Source organism: Phasianus colchicus, chromosome 1 (assembly GCF_987193195.1).
Source record: "Phasianus colchicus chromosome 1, bPhaCol1.hap1.1, whole genome shotgun sequence".
Classification (NCBI taxonomy): Eukaryota; Metazoa; Chordata; class Aves; order Galliformes; family Phasianidae; genus Phasianus; species Phasianus colchicus.
In genome coordinates, this window is record NC_143436.1 from 86,485,105 (window position 1) to 86,505,114 (window position 20,010).

The following is a 20,010-nucleotide window of genomic DNA, read 5'->3' on the forward strand; positions in this document are numbered from 1 at the left end:
TATCTGAGCTCCTGCCAACAAAATTTGTTATGAATCACTCATGCTCTGATAGACACAAGTTACTTGCCACTCACATTTCCCACAGATGTTATCTTCAGATTCAGCAATGCCCTAATTTGGGCATCAATACAATTTTCCTTTTTAATAAAGGAATTGTTAAAAAAAAAAAATTAAGCCAGAGGTTTTTTCTCATGCTCTGCTGAGGCAGATATATAAAGTGTGCAACTTGCAAGAAGCATCAAAGCTTCACCAAATATGGGTGGCAATTTAATTTCTAAGTGTTTTTGCTTTTTTTTAAGGCATAAGGAAGTCGATGAGGGCATGTCACTTACCTGAAAACTGATTACAGACTGAAGTAGGCATGGTGATGTATTTGACAGATTTAAATGGCTTACCTGGAAAGCTTTAGCATTTGTAAAGTATCACTATGATACTATGCTCCAGGAGAAACAGTGTCAGCTGAGAGCAACAGTGGGCATCAAGGTTTTTTTTTCTTTGCCAGCAGAGGCAGGAAATGGATAAATGTTCTACATTTCCATCCAGTGGCCTCTCTGGGAAAGGGAAATATCTGAGCTCCTGTGATCCCTGCCATCTCTGGTGAGCTAATTCTCTGGGATATGGTGATGCAGGTGTGTGTTCTTCTGGAACTGGAAGGAGACATGTTTATATCATAAACTTTGAAGTATTCAGAAGTTTTCAGATAGAGAAGTAATTGTACAAAATACCTTTTCCAAAAGTAGCTTGTCTTCCTTCTAAAATCTCCTAGGTCTTTTGTTCAGTTGCTTGCTTTCCTGAGTGCTTGCATTTTTTCCCCAAAGATTCATAATTCTGTAATATGTCAGGAAAAAATTATTCTAGGTGAAATTCCTCAGAAATGCTTTTCTGTCCAAATGCTGCTGAAAGTCAATGGGTTTTGTGCTCCATCCGTAGTTAAGTTCTGTTAAGCATTCTACCTAGTGAGGGGAGAAAAAAATATCACTTCAGTTTTATTGTGTGAGAGTTAGAGGCTGTGTGTAAGCTTCAGGAGGGAGGACAGAATGTCTTAAAGGATGTATCTTTAAGTAGGGATCATGTCAGTTACAGTGAAAGTAAATAGCATTTTTCACTCCACTGTCAGTTGAATGGATGATGTTTATTCAGCTCAATGCTGGTAGCCATGGAGAGAAGCAGCAGCTAACTGAAAGAAATGAAAAGGAATACACATGGTCTCTTTGTTAGACAAACCAGTTTTGTCCAAGAAAGTAAAAAGCATGTGGAAACTGTGTTTTTCTGCTTTGAGATGATTAGTTATAAAATACTGTTCAATTAACTATTTAATTCCACTATAAGAAATTGCTATAGGGCATGGTGTGAACAGAGTTCCTCTAAATGCGTGAATGACACCCAGGAACCTAATTATTGCTGTCTTTCAAAATTGCTCCTTTGTTTTCTACCACTACGTGTGCTTTTCCTGACTAACAACTACCAAAGGCATCCAGCTCCTGACAGCTTTGTGCTTCTGGTGCTGCACACTCAAAGTGTTTTTTTTGAGCTCTGGGTGTGATGCAAGAGAGCAAATATTTGTGCCATTAGATAGAAATAAGGAGAGGGGAGTGACTTGCCAAGCAATTCAGTGGAATCCTTTCATCTTGGGAGCTCTTGCATGGCTTGTGGATCTGAATGTTGATGCCTGGACACTGCTCTTCTCCAGAAAGGAATAAGTGAAATTAAAACAGACCAGGACAAACATATTGGTCAGAACTGTGTTCAAAAAAGATTGAATGAAAACATTTCATAAATATGTGCTAGTATAGGTCAAGGTTTTTGGCCAAAATAAATCCTTGAGGAAAAGCAACAAAAATGGTAGTCTGAAGTCTAGTAGATGAAACATTTTGAAACCAAGTGCTTCAGATATAAAAGGCAACTAAAAATTCAAAGTATGTTTTTAAAAACACTGTTGTACAGAAAGCCATTCTCATTAGACCCAAACACACAAAAAATTAACTACGTCATCCTTTTCGGTTGTCTGAAAACTGAAGATGTTATTGATTCTTTCTGAAGCTTCCTGTCACTTCCAAACTACATGTCAGGTATTTGTACAGACTGAATTAGCAATTCTTAGATCAATATGAGAGCTCAGATGTTCTCTTTTTTCAGGTGAATACCTCTATAATAAGTATTGCTTTTATTACTGCAGTGATGACATTTACTGACACTAGCTTAGCTCTTTATCTGTCTCCATGAAGTTGAAGCTAACATTATAGCTAGAATATAAGTGGGCAAGGAAGTAAAACAGGATTTAATTACTTTAAATGAGGTGGACAGCTATTGGAAGACTCCCACAAAACCATGAAACATGTTGGAACATAGTTTCTTCATTTTTTTTTCCTCATGGTACTGCTTGATTGCATTGTTCAGTATAGAAATGTTTTTCATTTCCATTTTTGCTTACTGTGTGCCTACAAAAGTAAAAGGAGAAAAATAACTTCAAAATAAAAACAAGGCAAGATAACAGATACAGGGTGGGGGGGAGGGGAGGAAGAGGGTGCCAACCCAAAATCTTGAACTTGTATGCATGTGTACCCCTACACACTGAGCTTTAAGAGTTCAGAGCTTGAATACTGTGGCTCTGGTTTGGCTTCAGCTTGCCTATAATCTGACTTTAAGTGTCTGGGATCACAATTGCATGCAAGTTTTAAGAGGGTGAAGGCACTGACTGAACATGCTTTGTGAAGAGGTTATGAGAAAAGACTTCACTACTCAATGCAGCCAAGATTTAAGTCATTATTTCAGACAAGAAGCATCTGGCAACGAGAGATTTTTTTCATCAGGAAGGAAACCCTAGTTCATTATTTTTGGTCTGAGAATAATTTGATTCTCTGTTCAATGCTACTCATTTTGCCACCAAACAGCTGGCAGGAATGTTAATTAATATTGGCAATTGCAGCACAGCATATACAATAAAGCTGACTTTAGAAGAAATGGTGATGCTTTTAATCCTGTCTATTGATTAGATGGGATAACTGTCAGATAAGGAGATATGGAGAGATTTTCATCCAAAGAATCTGTCTTTAAGAAACGTTCAGAACTCCTTGCAAGCATATCCAAAACTGGTTCTGATTTACAGCATGATTAGTGGCAATGAATGGAAATATGTCTTGGTCATAAAAATGTTACACATCAGTTTAGTCTGTTTTAACCATGCATGTTGCTGTTGACTGAAAAATTCCCGTAGTATTGATTCATCCTGTTATCAATGTTATGTAGCTGGATTATCTTGTCAGTGTTCTTGATGAGGAAGCTGTTCAATTAATACATAGCTGCTTCTAAACAAAAGTAGCAAGCATTCACCATGTATGGTGACCTATATTTTCAGGTTTCAGGTGTATTTTGAGATGCCTCTGTTCAGGGACATACTTCAAAGGGCATAATATTCCAAAGAATCAGGAAGGTACATATCAATTTGATATCTATCAGGTTGTCACTGAATGTCATCTATCACTTTTGAGAAAGTGGCCAGTGTAGCAGATGGGTGTACAGTTCTTAAATTCCAGAACTCGTGTTGTGAGTGTAGTAAGACATTCTCTGCAGCCTCAAATCCTGTGTCTTCTCTGCTTATTTCTTCCTACAGAGAATACCTTTTATTATGACTTGCTGCTTCCAATTGATTGAATACAGATTTACTTTGGAAAACTCGCAATATCAAAGAATAGCAAAACAATGTGACAGTGGTGTTATCTGTATACTTTGCCAAATAGATTGGCTTCATTTACCCACATAAATTTTCTGGACCTTTTGATCAAATCCTCCACCCTTTTGCAAGTTTGCTGTTCATGCCAAATGCAGCATCCAGCAGATAAATATGAATTCTTTCATGTGAAAGAGTAATTTTAATCTCATTTCTGATGAATCTTTTGGGTATATTGTTATTAAAGCTAGTCAAAGAATCTATCCATCAATTAATTTTAAGATGTATTTTTTAATTCAACTAGTTTAACATAAGTTCTCAAAACTATCTTCCAGTACCCATTACAAATACTACCATTTTTCATTTCATAATTATGTGCAAATACATATTGCTATGTGCAAATACATATTGCTAGCTTTTGTTATTTTCTAAATCTTTATTAGTTGAAATAGTATTTTTTACTGCAGAATGAAGTCTGGACACTGGGAACAAAGAAAGCTGACAGAGTTCACCCACTGAAGTCAATGGGACTTTTGCTGAAATTTCCACTTACTATATCTAACAGAAATGGGGTTAAATGTATTAGGTAGCATCAGCCAAGATATTTCCAAAAGCTTTGTTGAGGAAGTACTGTTGCAAACAGCCTTCATTGGGAACACTGAGTATGGCTAGAATACCTGTTTCTGTTTGAATTAAGCTTTCTTAATTAACAGGTGCAAGAAGTGCTCAGAATGTTCAGGGCTGGAGAAATCTTACAAGGGAGGGGGAGAGCTGAGCCAGCATGATTAAGCCAAACAGAGAGGGTTATGAATGTATTCTATAAATATATTAGAAAAAAGTGCTACTTAAGCTGAGGGGAATGCTAACACAAGAACAGATGGGTATAATCTGAGTGCAGTTATTCTGGATTTTAAAGTATTTCTCATTCTGAAAGAAAAGAGTCTAAGACAACTTTCCTTAAGAGTACCAGGAGCAAAGCACAAGAAAAACCCAAGCCACACACACATATCTTAATTGATTTTGAGCAGAGCCTGAGCGGCATATGAAAAAGATTATATGGCATGGTTGCCTGCAAAAACAAGGGACTGAACTCAGTGACCCAAGAGTCCCTTCCAATCTGCTGTTCTTAATTAGATATATGAGTATCATGGGAGCTCTTCTAGCCTCCAGCCTATTCCTGCAAGAAGAGCCTTTTATTTATGTAACTTCCCACTGAAATCCCTGCAAATCTGCAGATTCCTACTGACATGTAGGTGATATGGATTTTTTTGGATCAAGTTCCAGGGAGGGTTCTTGGTCTCAAAGAAAATTCCATATCTGGTGTTTTTTTCCTTCTTGGTTTTGCATGCAGCTCTTCTTTCCATTCCAGAAACTCCCTTGTACTCATTCTTTCATTTTCCTAACAAAGATAACTTTTTCTCTTGATGAATTTGAATGATAATAAAGCATGCACTTATTTCCAGCCATATGGATTTTGACTGTATTTCTACACACAGATTACCTGTTGCCAAAACACTGAAATCAGTGCATGGAGAGTGCTGGTTTTTCTGTCCCTTGAACCAGCCTTATACTATTCATCACCACAGATCAGGTCCTGTGCTGTGAAACTTCAAGCATGTAGTTCTCAAAAGATCAGTGGGTAAGTGTTAGGTACCCTAAACTTCCATTCTCTGCAGGAGAAATAATCTAGTGGGATCTTTGGAAAGCTAGGGGAAAGCTTGGGAAGTCTATAAGAGTAGCCTTATAGACAATAGGCAGATTTTGTCTGCCTTTTATGGTACTCCAAAAAGCAGTGATTTGAGACTGGATCTCTATCTTAATGTTTATGACTAATTAGAAATATTCACTGAAGTCTTTCCTTGACAAAGGATAATCTGGCCATCTCTGCCTCAGTTGCTTCACTTAAATTTGTGTCATGACAATGAAAGCTTCAGGGCAATGTGTTGAGCACTGAACAGTTCTTTGTAAGGGATGTCTGGAGTCTGATAGAAAGTTCTACTTGTAAATTATTATGATAAAGATATTTCCTAGAAATTTAAGATTGTGTTGGAAGTTCTTACTCACTACGATGACAGATGGGAATGGAATGATATCCACAAATTGAGGATGGCTGGTAACAAAGCTGGGCAACTTGAATTATTGGTTTCAATTGTTCAGTGCTTCTCTAACATGCTGTTTTCTCAGGGAAGTTCACCAATAACAATAATCCCAGCAGTTCTTACTGCTTACTAGCTGCTTTTATGAAAGTCACGACCTAAAAAAAACTTACGAAGTGATCCAGGACCATTTGCTCATACCAGCAGCCATACCAGAGTTGAACACCAGACACTCCAAGCCAAGAGGGAAAGGCCTGAGAGGAATAAAAGCAAGAATTTGATGTTGAAAAAAGATGAGTGACGTTTTTCTTCTCCTTCCTAAGAGGGAAGGATTGGGTTCTGAATTTTTTTTTTCAATGGCACTATTTTATCTTAGTCTTTGTACTGAAAATAATGTAACATTTCCTCATATTCCAGACACTGTTAAATAACCTTAGGATTTATTACATTAAAAAACTTATGAAACAAACATCTGCCTTTGACATGACTTGTGCCATTGTTAAAAGTCTAATTTCCATCTTGATTGTTAAACCAATGAAGAGCCCACAAGACCACTGTTCCCATCTGCACTGCAGAAAATGGCTGGGTATATCTTGTCTCTGTTGTCCAGAGCATGAGCAGTAATCTGCAGCAGGCACAGACCAAGAACATATTTACATTTAAAAAAAAAAAAAAAAAAGTTGCAGCTCAGCTTTGAGCAACCTGATCTAGTGAAAGATGCTCCTGGCCACAGTAGGAGGGTTGGATCTAGGTGACCTTAAATGCCCCCTCAAACCATCCTTTGATTGTGATTCTCTAATCAAGCACAGACCAAGGAGTTTCTTTGGCTGCTGGTTTGCACACCTCTGCAAACCCCTCTTTGAACCTTGCAGCTTGTGAATGGAAAAGAGGGGGATTTTATCCAAAGTGAATCAGCCTGAGAGTCCTGTTGCGTCTTAGATGAAAAGCGAAAGCTGAAGTATTTTTTCATTATCGTGCAGCACTTGATGCACTGCTCTTCTGCTTGGACCATCTCAAGTTTGTATATACAAGTGTCAACTTGCATTAAGTCTTTACATTACAAGCAGTAACAATTTCAAGTGACTTGAATTAAGGCTGTTAAATGTTTTAGAAATGAAACTGTCTTAATTTTCTTGTAACTAGATCTAAACTCATAAAAATCACATTGCCTTTTGTCTTGCAAAGAGGCAAGAGCCAAGGTTATCTGTCTGTGTAAGATGTCAGGACAGCCTTCTTGCTTTAAGATGTACATGCTTTTACTTGCCATGTTTAAAAAAAAAAAAAAAGCCCTGTGATCTATACTTCCATTTCTTCACATGACTGTTAGGCCACTTAAGTAGTCACTTTTAACAGCAGGGGGAATGGAAATACTGCATATATTTGAGATGATCACTTGCTCTGAAGGATGTTTCAGAAGATACTCAGGACAATTTTATTTCATCTTTCTAGATGCATATGTACTAGCTCTGTTTTGGCCCATTTGCCAATCCAAGTTATTTTAAAATTCACTGAACAATTATGCTTAGCTTGCATTTAAGGTAGTAAGAATATTGTGTGTGGGGAAGTTCTAGACTCCAGTATTTGCTGGCTTTATTTCTTCTGACATCTTGCAGGATATATTCACTGAAGTGAAGTTTGCAGGAGTTACATTTTTTTGCATGAATAGAATTTATGTAAAACTGTAATGGAACATAGAAAGCATAATTTAGAAGATGTTAAATCTGTTGTCTTGGAAGACACTTTATTCTTGTGGCCTTAGAATTCACTTCTTGCAGAGATCACAAAGCTTTATTTGATTGGTAACTCTGAGATATTGATATCTGGATAATTTGAAATAAGCAATTAAAATTGCTAGGTACACTTCCATTTCTCAGGTTGATATCTGAAGCAGAACTGGTGGGATGAAACTGCTGTGTTCCTCTTGCTTCCTCTATGTCATCTGGTTTTCTGTTGCTTTGTGGTATAGGGCATTCAGCCTATTTAAAGCATTAACCTCCTGATAATGACTTTGCTTACAAAATCCTTAATAAGCAAGAAGCCAGCATTACCTCAGCATCCTTAATATTCTTACGTGGGGGCTCAGCATTGAGGAGGTGAAAATAGTTTTTGTCCCTATAGAAAACTATCTTGAGTCTCAAGTAGGAGGTAGAAGTTGATGACCATTGGTGTTCTCTACTGCCTGTACTTAATTTTTTTATGAAAAAGCCTATTCGTTTGATGTGAGTTACTCAAGCATCTTGTAGGCATATTAAGAGTACCTGAATATCTTTGTTACTGTTTCTCCTTAGCTGAGGCTGAACTTATTTGCTGAGTCACATAACCTTTGAAGCAGCTACATTTGGGAAAGACCTTGAGTAAGGTTTTGCAAAGGTGAAATAGCAGTTAGGGATGATCTGTAGCTATGCAGCTAGAATTTGATGTGATGCAGCTTCTGTTGATGTTTCAGATGAGTTTATGATGTTATATGGACAGTGAGGAGTAGTAGTGAACAGGAGTAGTCAACATGAGTTCACTAAGGGGGAAAATCATGCTTGACCAGCCTAGTAGCCTTATATGATGTCATCACTGACTGGGTAGATGGGAGGAAAGCAGTGGATGTTGTATAACTTCAGCAAGGTGTCTGTCACAGTTTTCCTCAAGATACACGTTTGGAAACATAGAAAGTGCAGGATAGATAAGTGGACAATGAGTTAGATTGAAAAGTGGCTGACTGGCAGAGCTCAGCGCATCAGTGGCAGAGTCTGGTTGGAGGCCTTTAACTAATAGTGCTTCCCAAGGGTTGGTGTTGGTTCTGGTTTTGTTCAATATCTTCATCAATGATATGGAAGAAGGGATAGAGTCCACCTTCAGTGACTTAGCTGATGATACAAAGCTGGGAGGAGTGGCTGATGCACCAAGAAGGCTGTGCTGCCATTCAATGAGACCTGGATAGACTGGAGAGTTGGGCAGAGAGGAACCTGATGAAGTTCAACAAGAGCAAGTGTAGAGTCTTGCACATGGGGAGGAATAACTGTATGCATCTGTACAGGTTAGGGGTTGACCTGCTGAAGAGGAACTGGATGTTCTGGTGGGCAACAGGATAGCAGTAGCCTTTTGGCTAAGGCCAGTGGTATCTGGGGTGCATTTAAAAAAAAAAAAAAAGTGTGGCCAGAAGGTTAAGGGAGGTGATCTCCTCCCCTCTCTATTCTGCCCTGGTGAGGCCACATTTAGAATACTGTGTCCACTTCTGGATCCTCCTGTTCAAAAAGACAGGGATCTCCTAGAAGGAGTCCGGCAGAAGGTCACAAAGGTGATTAGGGGTATAGAGCAATTCCCCTATGAGGAAAAGCTGAGTAACCTCGGTCTGTTCAGCTTAGGGGAAAAAAAAAAAACTGAGAGGAGCTCTGATTAATGTTTGTAAATATCTAAAGACAGGTGGGAGTTGAATGGATGAGGCCAGGCTCTTTTTGGTGGTGGACAGTGATAGAACAAGGAGGAGTGGCCAAAAAATTGAACATAGGAAGTTCTGTACTAATGTGCAGAAGAACTTCCTTATGGTAAGGGTGGCAGAGCACTGGAGCAGGTTGCCCAGAGAGGTTGTTGAGTCTCCTTCTATGGAGATATTCAAGACCTGTCTGGATGCCTACCTGTACAACCTATTGTAGGGAACCTGCTTTAATACAGGTGTTGGACTTAATGATCTCTTGAAGTCCCTTCCAATCCCTGCAGTTCTGTGACTCTGAGTAGTCATCAACTTCCTTTAACTCCTCTAGCCAGCAGGTTAGGGCATATTCCAGCACTGTCTTTATACTTCCTTCCTGTACTCTCAGCCTGCAATGTCAGAATGCAGATGGCTGTACTGGAACCCTGCCTTATAACTTCATCTTACAGAAAGAATAGCAAGTCAGTATTTTGGAAGTACTGATTCTTAAGAGCTGTTTTGCCATAGCCTTTCCTGCAGATTTTTGAGAGCAGTCTAGTAGTTGCATATTTACCTGTTTAGACCTTATTGCTCTGGTTGTCAGAAGTAACATCATGCTAAAGAGCAGTTACTAGGCTATAACAGCTAAGACCATGTATGTTTAAATGAAATTCTGGATGAATTCCTGTTGACTTCAGAAGACATTATTCAGTTTCTCAGAATGAACAACCTTTCAGTGAAGCCCAAGTGGTTTGTTTTCATGGCTTATTTACAGATGACTGCATGTATGGTTTACCTTCACAGTGAAAGCTGTGATATTTGGGGTAATGCAGCTGCCTCCTAAATACTGTGTATTCTTGATGAGCCAAGTAGAGAGGTCCTAAGAAGTTAATTATAGAGTAACTGTAAAACTGTGTAAATGAATACTGAGCTTTGCCTGGAATAAGAATTCTCTGTGTACCTTTGTTTTAAAACTGCTCTCCTCATTGAGCTGAGTTGTCACCTTAGTTTGGTGATAACTTGACAGGTTTTTCACTCAGCGAAGTTCTGTGCTTCAGATGAAAGCAGAACGTAAGTCTGGAGTAGTATTTAAATTCTGAAGCCACCAGTATAAGTATTTCTTACACTGTTACCTGTTCCTTTCCTTTAGCATGTAAAAGATGCCATAATACAACTAACAGCCTTTGATACTCTTACAATACCGATGATTAAATCCTTTATATTGGTCCCTAAAATTAAAAAATGTTTTTTTGAATAACCATCTGAATAGTACAAACTAAAGGATGGAAGATTTAAAACTTGTACGTAAATTGTGGAGACAGCATAATATTTTAAGAATGTCACAAAGTATTAATTCCAATTTCAGCATTTAAACTGACTAAATGAAGATTTTTCATCCTTATTTCACTAGTGTGGAAATCTATACCAAGGATACCATACCATTGTCTACTAAAACTGTTCAGTGATAATTAGAACTGTAGAATAATGTTTTCATTTAGAATTACTAACAATAGTGATGAACATCTTAAGCTTTTCAGTTTCAATGTTACAGAATTGTTTACATTTTATCCTACTGTCTTCCTTTGCATCCCAAAGGAAGATCTTTAACTTTGCCTCATAATCTAAGTGCTTGAGAATCCATGTCCCTTCTCTTGGTGGTGCTGAAAACGACTAAGTTGTCTCTGACCAGAACCCCAAAAAATGAATGAATGCATTTTGGGAAAAGGAGAGACATAAAATGATTCACATCAAAGTTCACCATAAATATGGTTAGAATTAAGACAGTGAATTTGGAACTTGTCACTCATGCTGTAATTGCAGTAATTCTTTTTTCCCACATGAAACATAAAAGAATGTATGTTAGCAAGAGCCTTGGTATGCACATATATTATCTGATCTGTTTTATCCATATGATCTAGAACACACCAGCAATATTCTTCAGGCTGACCAAAATAAGAATCCTTATTTTAAGACTTAAAAAGTGAATTGACCTCCAGCTTTTAATAATTTTTACTTTGCTACCATTATGCCATTCCTATTGGGAAACAAAGTGTATCAAATTAATTAAATGTTGCCTTAATATTTTTTGCTTATGACACATCCACAGAAGTTTGGCCTTGTGCTGATGGCTTCTGCAGATGAGTTGCTTCATACTGTTCATATATACTGCCCATATTTTGATGAGGCAAAAAACCCACCAAACTGGAGTGGGTGAAACATCATTCTAGAATGTTGTATAGATTTTGGTCTGGGACTGGCTTCTGTCTAGCCTGCTCAGAGCACAGGCAGAATGAGGCTGGATCAGTCTCTACTCAGCAGAGTAGGTATGTTCTGTATAGTGTTTTTAAGTATGTATACATTTGTGTTATGGAAGAATGAAAATCTTGGCAAATATTCCTATATGCATCTTCTACTGCATAAATAATTTTTCCAGCTTTGTTGAATAAATCAGGATTGACTTCATACATAAAGTCCTTGAACACTTTCCAAATGTGTTCATATAAATCATTTCTATTTCACAACCTGTTTATGATGAATCTTGTACTAAGCCATTTGGCTCTAGTGAAAGCATTATCCAGTGTCTGTAGATGTAACACATCTTTTCCTTATTACAAAAGAGCAGTAAGGCAACCACCAGCACTACTGCAGCTTCTACAAGTGAGCTATCCATTATACTATCACGCTATTCTTAAGGATAATGTTCTTCAAACCAAAGAATTTGACAAAATGGATCTGTGCCAAGAAAATCTGTATATGGTGTAGCACTACATCAGATGTATTATTGTACCTGGTTTTGGACTAAATACTGTTTTTCTGCATGTGTGAGTTTGTTGCAGCTGTCATTTATAATGATTTTATAAGATAGATATTTTATAGACTGCAGTCAGCTATACTTACCTTGCCTAAGGTCTGCTATAGTCTCGATGAGGCCTCAGATTTTCCTTAATTTCTGCTGTTTGTGACTAGGTGGAAGGAAACCTTTTTTTTTTTTTTCCTCTGCTTAGCCCAGAATCCTTTTGGTAAGGTTCAATGCAAGCAATAAAATCACTTTTGAGAATGAAAGAAAATAAATTTTCCATTATCACAGAGTTTTCAGGGTTTTTTGAACAGCTGTACTGCTGTGGTGGGTGTGGATAGAATGATGGAGTCTGATGCGAAAGTTGCCAGGAAGGGCAGTGCATGTTTGAATGTGCTTAGACAAAATAACTCTGAATTCTCACTTCTTTTTCCTTGGGTATTGGGGAACTAATGAAGAGTACTCTGGATAGGTTATCTTCCTCATAAGCTGTCAGTTTTGGATGATTTGGGCTTGTGAACAGTGCAAAGCTAACTTGTCTTTGAAGGAAGAGCAGAGAGACTTCTCGTTCTGAAGCCATGATGGCTTCAGAGGAGCCAAGCACGTGAAAAGAGCTTCACAGAAGCTTTCTCCCTCTTGCTACAGATGAAACTTACAGTTCAAAAGCACGTTCTCTGTCATTTCTATGGTAGGGCAAGCTTCCATAAAAAGAATTAGGAAACTGCTGTTGTACTCTTCTGAATTTGGAGACAGAAATGCTTTTTACCCTCTTGCCAACTCATAGGAAATACATGTATTCTTACTTCCTACAGACTGGGGAGAAACGTATAAACTATTTGCTTCCTCAAGTTTTCTCTTCGGATTTTATGATGCTTGTGGATGACTACATGGTATGGGTAAAATTTTTGCCTCTACCCTTCTATAATGCATTGTACAAGCTATTGAACTTTGAATTCATCTTCATAACGTTTACTTCTGTGGGCCTTCCCTCTTGTCTGTCATTGAGTGCTTATAAAATCTTCTGGAGTGGCAGCATATTTTATTGCTCCTCTGAGCTATCTAGTAAGTTGGGGTGTAGCAAAGACACTCCAAAATGTGTGTGTGGCTGTTTAATACCAGAATTATTTCTATTACACTTCACACAGTATAAAATGAATTACATTTATGGTACGAAAGCTTATGTATTAATTTGTTCTGGTCCTTCTAGGGTCAGTTTTTGAAGCTATACAATTTTTTTGGAAGACTGATTCTCTGGGACTCCATAACTTTAGGGCTTGTTTACATGGGGAAGTTGACCAGCACTGCTGCAGTGGAAGAACTTTACTTCAGTGTAACTCCCTCATGTGGACATTGTGCTCTGAAAAAAAACTGGCTTCATTTTGTAATAATTACTCACTAATTGTTCCAGTCTAGTGTGTCCACAGGAGGGAGTCCTGCAGAAGTAGCTGTAACAGAATAGTTGTAGCTCAAATGATTAAATTCTCTGCTTAGGAGTGCGTTCTTCAATAGTGGCACAAGATTTACAGGGGTAAAGATGTAATAATTACAGTCAGCTCTGCTCTCAGTGACAGACTGGGCATGTAATGTTAGCTATTTCTCCTATGCAAAGACTTGCAGCTTCCAGAGTGCTCCAGGAAACTGCAGCATTTTTGTTTTGATAGACTGTCTTTGTTCTCCAAATAACTCAGTAAACTTAATATAAAATTCAGCTTTGTCCTATGTGAGTTCCCCACTGGCCCAAGTTTCTATTCACTTTCTAAATTGAGTTTACACTACTTAGAACAGTTAATTCTTGGGTGGAAAATAAGCTTTTTTCTTATTGTATTCCCTGACCTGCTAGTATTTGTCAACTCACTGACCCTCCATGCCTTTCATTAGCTCTAGTTAAAGAACACTTTCTTGAAAGAACTGTTTGCACTGATCACCATATGGTCAGCCTTTACCACTATAAGGGAAGCACAATTTCTGGGGTTTTTGTGTATTTTTTTTTTAACTTGTGAGGGTAAATTGTTGTTTGCTAATACCACATTCTCTTTTCTAGAAGGTATTTCAGGTACTGTAGATAGCTGCTTGAATTACAAATGGCTGGAAAAAAACAGCTGCTCAAGAAAAATAGGATTGTAATTTCTTCCCTAAACCTGTAGTTGCAAAACATTTTGTGAGTCTTCAAAAACCTTAAGAAATTGAGGTTTTGTGCAAGCTGTTTTGTAAAATTGAGTTGCTTGTTTTGACCCTTAGTCTGCTAAAGAACTGTGTGGCCCCTGGAATCTTATGGGCCTCACCACTTGCTCTAAAACAGATGTCATGCTACCCAGCACATAGAAATGCTATAATGCATGTCTTGCAGTTGAGACCATCAGATAACAGATATAACCAGATGCATATCACTGCAAGTGTTACTATTTTTTTAGTAACTTGCAAGTTCTTAAAGGTACTGAAACTATGAGGAACCTTTCCATGACATGTTTTGGGAAGAAATGAGCTTATTTCAGTTCTTCAAGCCAGTTCAAAGTGAAGTGGTTGCATGTCACAGAGGTGAGTCCAAGTTCACGTGCCTTGTTCTCAAATGTGTACTGCAAGTGACCATGTTAGGACAGTGCTACAAGGTAATCTGGTTATTCCTTGGAATGCAGGCTTGCAGCTAGCCAGAATATGTTTTGGGGGCATTAAATGTAAGTGTTCCTGCATGAGGATTAAAATGGGGTTGAAATAGTCACCCTCACTGAACCTTTAAATTACATTTCTGATTTGGAGAAGAGTACTACTAGGTAGTGTTTTGGTAAGGAAGAAATGAGATGAGGGGAGGTCTGAAAGTGAAGAAAGAGTTTAATTGCAATTAATCTAAGTTTACCATGTAAAATGAGGTCAGCTGGCTCACTGTCTAGCAAGGTAAATGGTTCAAAATAGTGAGGACTGCTAGTATAAACTGGGGAGAAAAGAAACAACAACTCAAAGCCACTCTAAACGCCACTTTAAACCTAGGGACAGAAAATCAAGATTGAGGACAGAAAATGCCAAGGCTGAAGTTTGCATGAAGTAAGAAAAGCAGCTAAACCAGATGGGTGTCCTCTCTCACCTTCCCTCAACAAATACCCTGTCTCTACCTATGTTATTTCCAATGAACAGAAAAATCTGTGTAATCTTTTTTACTCTGCAGAAGTGTTCTATGTATGGGAATATCGGTGTTCCTTCCCCCTTTGGTTTTCCCTTTAGTGGAGAAAACAATTTTGGTTCATTCAGTATTCCCTCATAGGTCTTGCTGTGAAGACCTCCAGTTATTTTTTGCATGTTTCCAGCATGTTCATATCTCATTCATGCATTGCAACTGAGGCTTTATCTGTGCTTCTCCTAGAGCTGAAGAGCTACTTCATATATTAACAAGTATTTAGGACATACTCTGGTATGATTTCTCTTTCCACTAGTTTTAATGTGAGCAAAGAGAGGCAAGTGCTTTTGCAAATAAACCAAACTCATTCAAGTTCAGACTAATACTTGAAATAGGGAAAATGACTGGGTAGTACTGAGCTTAAAAGGAGCTGGAAATAAGGAGTGATTTCACCCACAGAAGAAAACTAAGAGGAGAACCAAGGAAATTACAAGAGAAGGGAGCAGTGAAGTAAGATTATCTTAACTGAAGGCAACAGAAAGATCAAGCAGCTTTAGACTGCAAAGGTTGTCCCTTGCTGGTAGGGCTAGAATTGAGTTGAGCTGCGAAGTGCTAATCTTTTACAACAAAGGCTTTGCACACTGAAAACTCTGTCCTTCTAATGTAGTGCAGTACCTCTGTGGAAATGAACTCAAACTTGCACTTTATTCTGACAAGCTGTTTTAAAACATGGAAAAAATTGTGTAAAGGAAGATGACTTCTGTATCTTTGCCCTTGAGTTACTGAATTCTGAAATCATTTGTGTACATCTCCAGTGATATGATGCTTTTCAGTCACTGGATAATTGCTGCTATGGAAAGAGCAGAGCAGAACATGATCCTTGTGCTCCAGTGTGTCCATATTGCCCAGTAGGTTTGTAGAAGATTATATCTGTTATGAGGACTGTGAAGAAGTTGTAACAGACCCTAAAATGGGTCGCCTGCAGCCCTGCTGGCAGCACTGTTTACAACATGTGATGTTGTGGCAGTGTGAAAAGTTCCTTGAGGAATGATTAGAAAAAGTCCCTTGAGATTGACTAGTTGGTAAGTGGAACTTGTTAAACCAACGAACGTTTAACATTGTTCTTTGTTAAGATGAGAGAGACAATGTTAATTTAAATGGACAAAATTTAAATTAAAGTTTAAACTAAAAGAAATTGGAAATCAGATGAACTACTCCCTTGCTTCTGCAGGAAGTGAGGGGATTCAGTGCAGACTTTTTGAACAGCACTGAAATTACTCAGGTAGTCTCCAAGGTTGTATGCTGAAGTAGTGTACTGCAGTTGTTTTAGCAGAAGTAACTTGTGATAAAAGGCATCTGAGTATTAATAAGATGCTACTGGGTGCACCATTCATCTGAATGTCCTTGGACACAGGCCCTGGTTGACATACACAGGGTCCTCAAACTCATCAGACCTCTCACCTCCCACCTTGGTGTGTTCCCTAAATATCCTCAGTCAAGCAGGACAGCCTGGCTGTCCTGATTCAGTAGTTGTAAACCAGTTTGCAGCTGTGCCCAATTAAAATCTCTAATGTGAATTTGTCCTCAGAGGGGCTGCAAGACCTGATCAAGGAGGCAAAGATTGGTTTTTCTATCCTCTTAGCCTGGCATGTGAAGCTGTTTCTTAAAGAATTTAAACTATGCAATTGAGGGTCTTTGTTTTGCTTTGTATTTTTCTTGAAATGGGACTAATATGGAAATTTAAAGATCTAAGTGGTCCCTTCTGAAAGTTCCTAACATTGCTATCAGTATCATTCCTTTTTATAAACAGCACTGTTACAGTTCTAAGATATAAAGTATTCAAAGAATGCACTCATAAAAGATTACGCATACAGTGGAATTTTTTAGCCTCAATGGGAACAGAAGGCTTTGTGAGAAGTGTTTGTGTGCAATGAACATAATGTTTAAATCATTTTTTAAGCTGTTGCTAATGGGACACCACCCTTTGAATAAGGAGTGTGCCTTTTACAGATGCAAAACATATCAGCTCTTGCCTAGCATATCAAGGCACTAGGGCTTTGGAGTGTGAAGCAACAGTTCAGAAAGAACCATGCTGGAAGGGAAGGAAACAGCCTGAAAAGCAGCTTGGAGCGATGCGAGATTTGTTCTCTTAGCTCATGTTTTCTGTTGTTTCATCATATGACTTGGCAATTCTGCAGAGCTGGTGTTAAATACATCACATAGGAGTGGGACAAAGATACTTCTGAACCTTGGATAAGTGACAGACCTCACAGAAAGCACTTGACAGTTCCTACCTGTTCCACTTTTGAGGTCTAGCTTTTGGTTTTGTTATGTCCAGTCTACAAACTGGCTGACCACTCCTGTGTAAGTTTCTGTAGGGGAGCATGGCTAGTGATACTGTTCCTGTTCAACTTCATCAATGAGTGAGGAAGTTGCTGTTTCCTCTCCCCACGTGCGAATCTGCTATCAGCAGTCCTTGGGCAGATACCCTTCACTACTCAGGTCCAGCATTCTTCAAGTTTAGTGAAACAGAAATACTACTTAAGATGAATTGATTATTTCCAAGGATTTGGTGAGAGATGTAGATGAGCACCTTCTAGCCTATGAGCTGCTTTCAAGTCCTTTTCTCAGAAAGCTGTGAAAGTTTGTTTCTTGAGTCTGCTGTAAGGTTCATTCCAGATGGTATGGTTCTGTGTCTTGACTGGATAACTCTCAAGCTTACAATGAATTTTCAGTATGTGTACATGAATGTTTCCATTGCAGACAGATTTTCTCACAAACATTGACAGAACCTTCTTGCCATCACAAATATTCTCTTGCACACAAATTTGTTCCTATGAACTTTCATAAACTACAAGTGAAATGAGGGGGGAAAGAAAATAAGCCACTAAGTAAATTTAGTAGTTTTTGTATTCAAATAAGTAATTAGATCAGCTGTTGCAGAATAGTTGACAAGAACTACATGGAGCTGAGTATATCTGGTATGAATTTACCTCTGGAATTTCCACTGGTTAGCAGAGTGTTACATACTCATTTCAGCAAGGATAACCCACTAGAAAATAAGCCACTGGGAAATACTGCATCTATTTACATCTCTGGTCTCATTTTTCCTTGTTTTCATACAACTGTCACTGCATCTGGTGAACACATTCAGACTGGGGAGACCAAAAAAAATAAAAGCATAGAGCAAGTGAGAAGTTCTTGGAATGTTACAAGCTGCTTTGTCACTGGGAATGACAAGGCAGACGAGCAGAAAGCTCCTCTTTCCAAAGCTGACACCATAGTGGGAAAACTTGATACTTACTAGATAGTGAACTTACCCAAGCTGTAACTTTGAAATAAATGTACAATTGCAAACAAGTGCTGGATATCCTGCTCTTCTCCTTTATTCATTTCTCTTAACTTTTATTCACTATGCTTTTTAATATAAGCTTTCTGAAACCTTATGGTACAGATGGTCATATAATCTGTAGACTTAAGGCTTACTGTATATTTTAAAACAAGTGGTCTTAAAATTTAAACTGGTGATCCCACTTAAACAAGAAAACAGGTTATTTTCTGATTACAGCTTAGAAATGCTATGGGATGAAGTAAATACCACCTATTGTGCATTGAAATGAGAAATTATTTCCATTAGCAACAAAGCAGGAACTATTCTGAACCTTTAGAAAATGCAAAGCCTGGTTCCTGTGCTGTTCTGCATGCTATGTCTCTCAAAGAGTGCTCTCTTCTGGCACATTAAGCCAGTATGTTAGCTTATAAGTGCATCAGCTGTTGTCTACAACTAGAGGATATGATATCCATTTAAAAAAAAAACAAAACTCAAACCTTGAGAACAGAAAGCTCCTACTCTGATCCTTCGTACATATTCTTATGCCATGAGCATCAGCATTCTGAACAACATGTTGCTTTTCCTGGTCTTCCTTTAATATAACTATGCTTTTTCTCTGGGAGCTTTCCAAAAGGGTGAAAACAAAACTTGAAGGGAGCAGTTGAGGGGTCTCCTTTGTATTTCCTATTTCTGATCTTTCCTTACTCACACCTTGAAGGCCTGAGTCCAGGGCAAGATGCAGCCTTGAAATTTACTCCTTTCTGCCTGAGATAGTGGTGGAGGGCCTGATTTCTAGTCTCACTGAGGTGAGCTGAATATTTTTCACAGTGAATTCTGATGAATGGATTTGTTGAAGGGGGTTGCTTCTCTTGACAGTTTGTCTTCCCTGTGTATATGTTCTGCTCTAAGCAACAGTTTTTATTTCATGGGAAAAGTAATTAAGACTGAAATGCTATTCTAGCTGAAGTTGAACATAGGGAAAGGGAGAAAGGATGTAAAAACAGTAATTCATGCAAACATACCTTCAAGTTTCTGTAAGATTAGAAACCTGGGACCCATCCTCTTGTAACAAGTGCAAACTCAATAGATTCAACGACGTCTGTGGAGGTTCTGTAGTGTAAACTAGTGTAGTCATTTGATCAAGTGTGGCTCCTTGTTCCTCCTCCATTTAAGTGCTTGTATCTGCTGCAATGACTAAAAGGAAAACATTCAGTTTTTGTAGCCCAAATGCACATTATTTTTTTGCCTGATGTTCTAAAACCACAACTGAGTTGTAATGTTTTTTGGGGTGTATCTACATAGTGATGATAGCTCCACCCAAACTCCAAGGCAGCAGGCTGCTGACAGCTGGGCCTGGCAGCCATTTTGATGCATGACTGTGGTCTGGACGCTGGGGCATAACACAGCTAGAGTAAGCAGGGGTGGCTAGAGAGCTGGCGCAGCAAATTTGCACTATGGCAGCACCTGAACACACAAACACACCCTCTGATGCTCTTGTAGTCTTAAAGCCTCCCGGTTTCAGTGGAGCACAGCAGCTCATCATGAAAGGTTTGTGATGGCTTTCAGGAGAATCAAAGCAGGCTGACTTAATTTTCGCTTAATGTTAACTGTCA

At 38.4% G+C, this 20,010-nt stretch overlaps 2 long non-coding RNA genes across 2 annotated transcripts in view; one reads left to right on the forward strand and one right to left on the reverse strand.

The window, feature by feature from the left end:
- LOC116242346 (uncharacterized) overlaps positions 1-20,010 on the forward strand; it is a 211,442-nt gene that overhangs the window by 100,163 nt on the left and 91,269 nt on the right. The window lies entirely within an intron of this gene.
- Positions 311-19,765, reverse strand: LOC149919817 (uncharacterized). Its single transcript, XR_016463699.1, has 4 exons — positions 19,420-19,765; positions 5,937-6,017; positions 726-2,438; positions 311-647 (listed from the first exon to the last, which is right to left on the reverse strand). It is a non-coding gene; the product is annotated as an uncharacterized LOC149919817 (long non-coding RNA).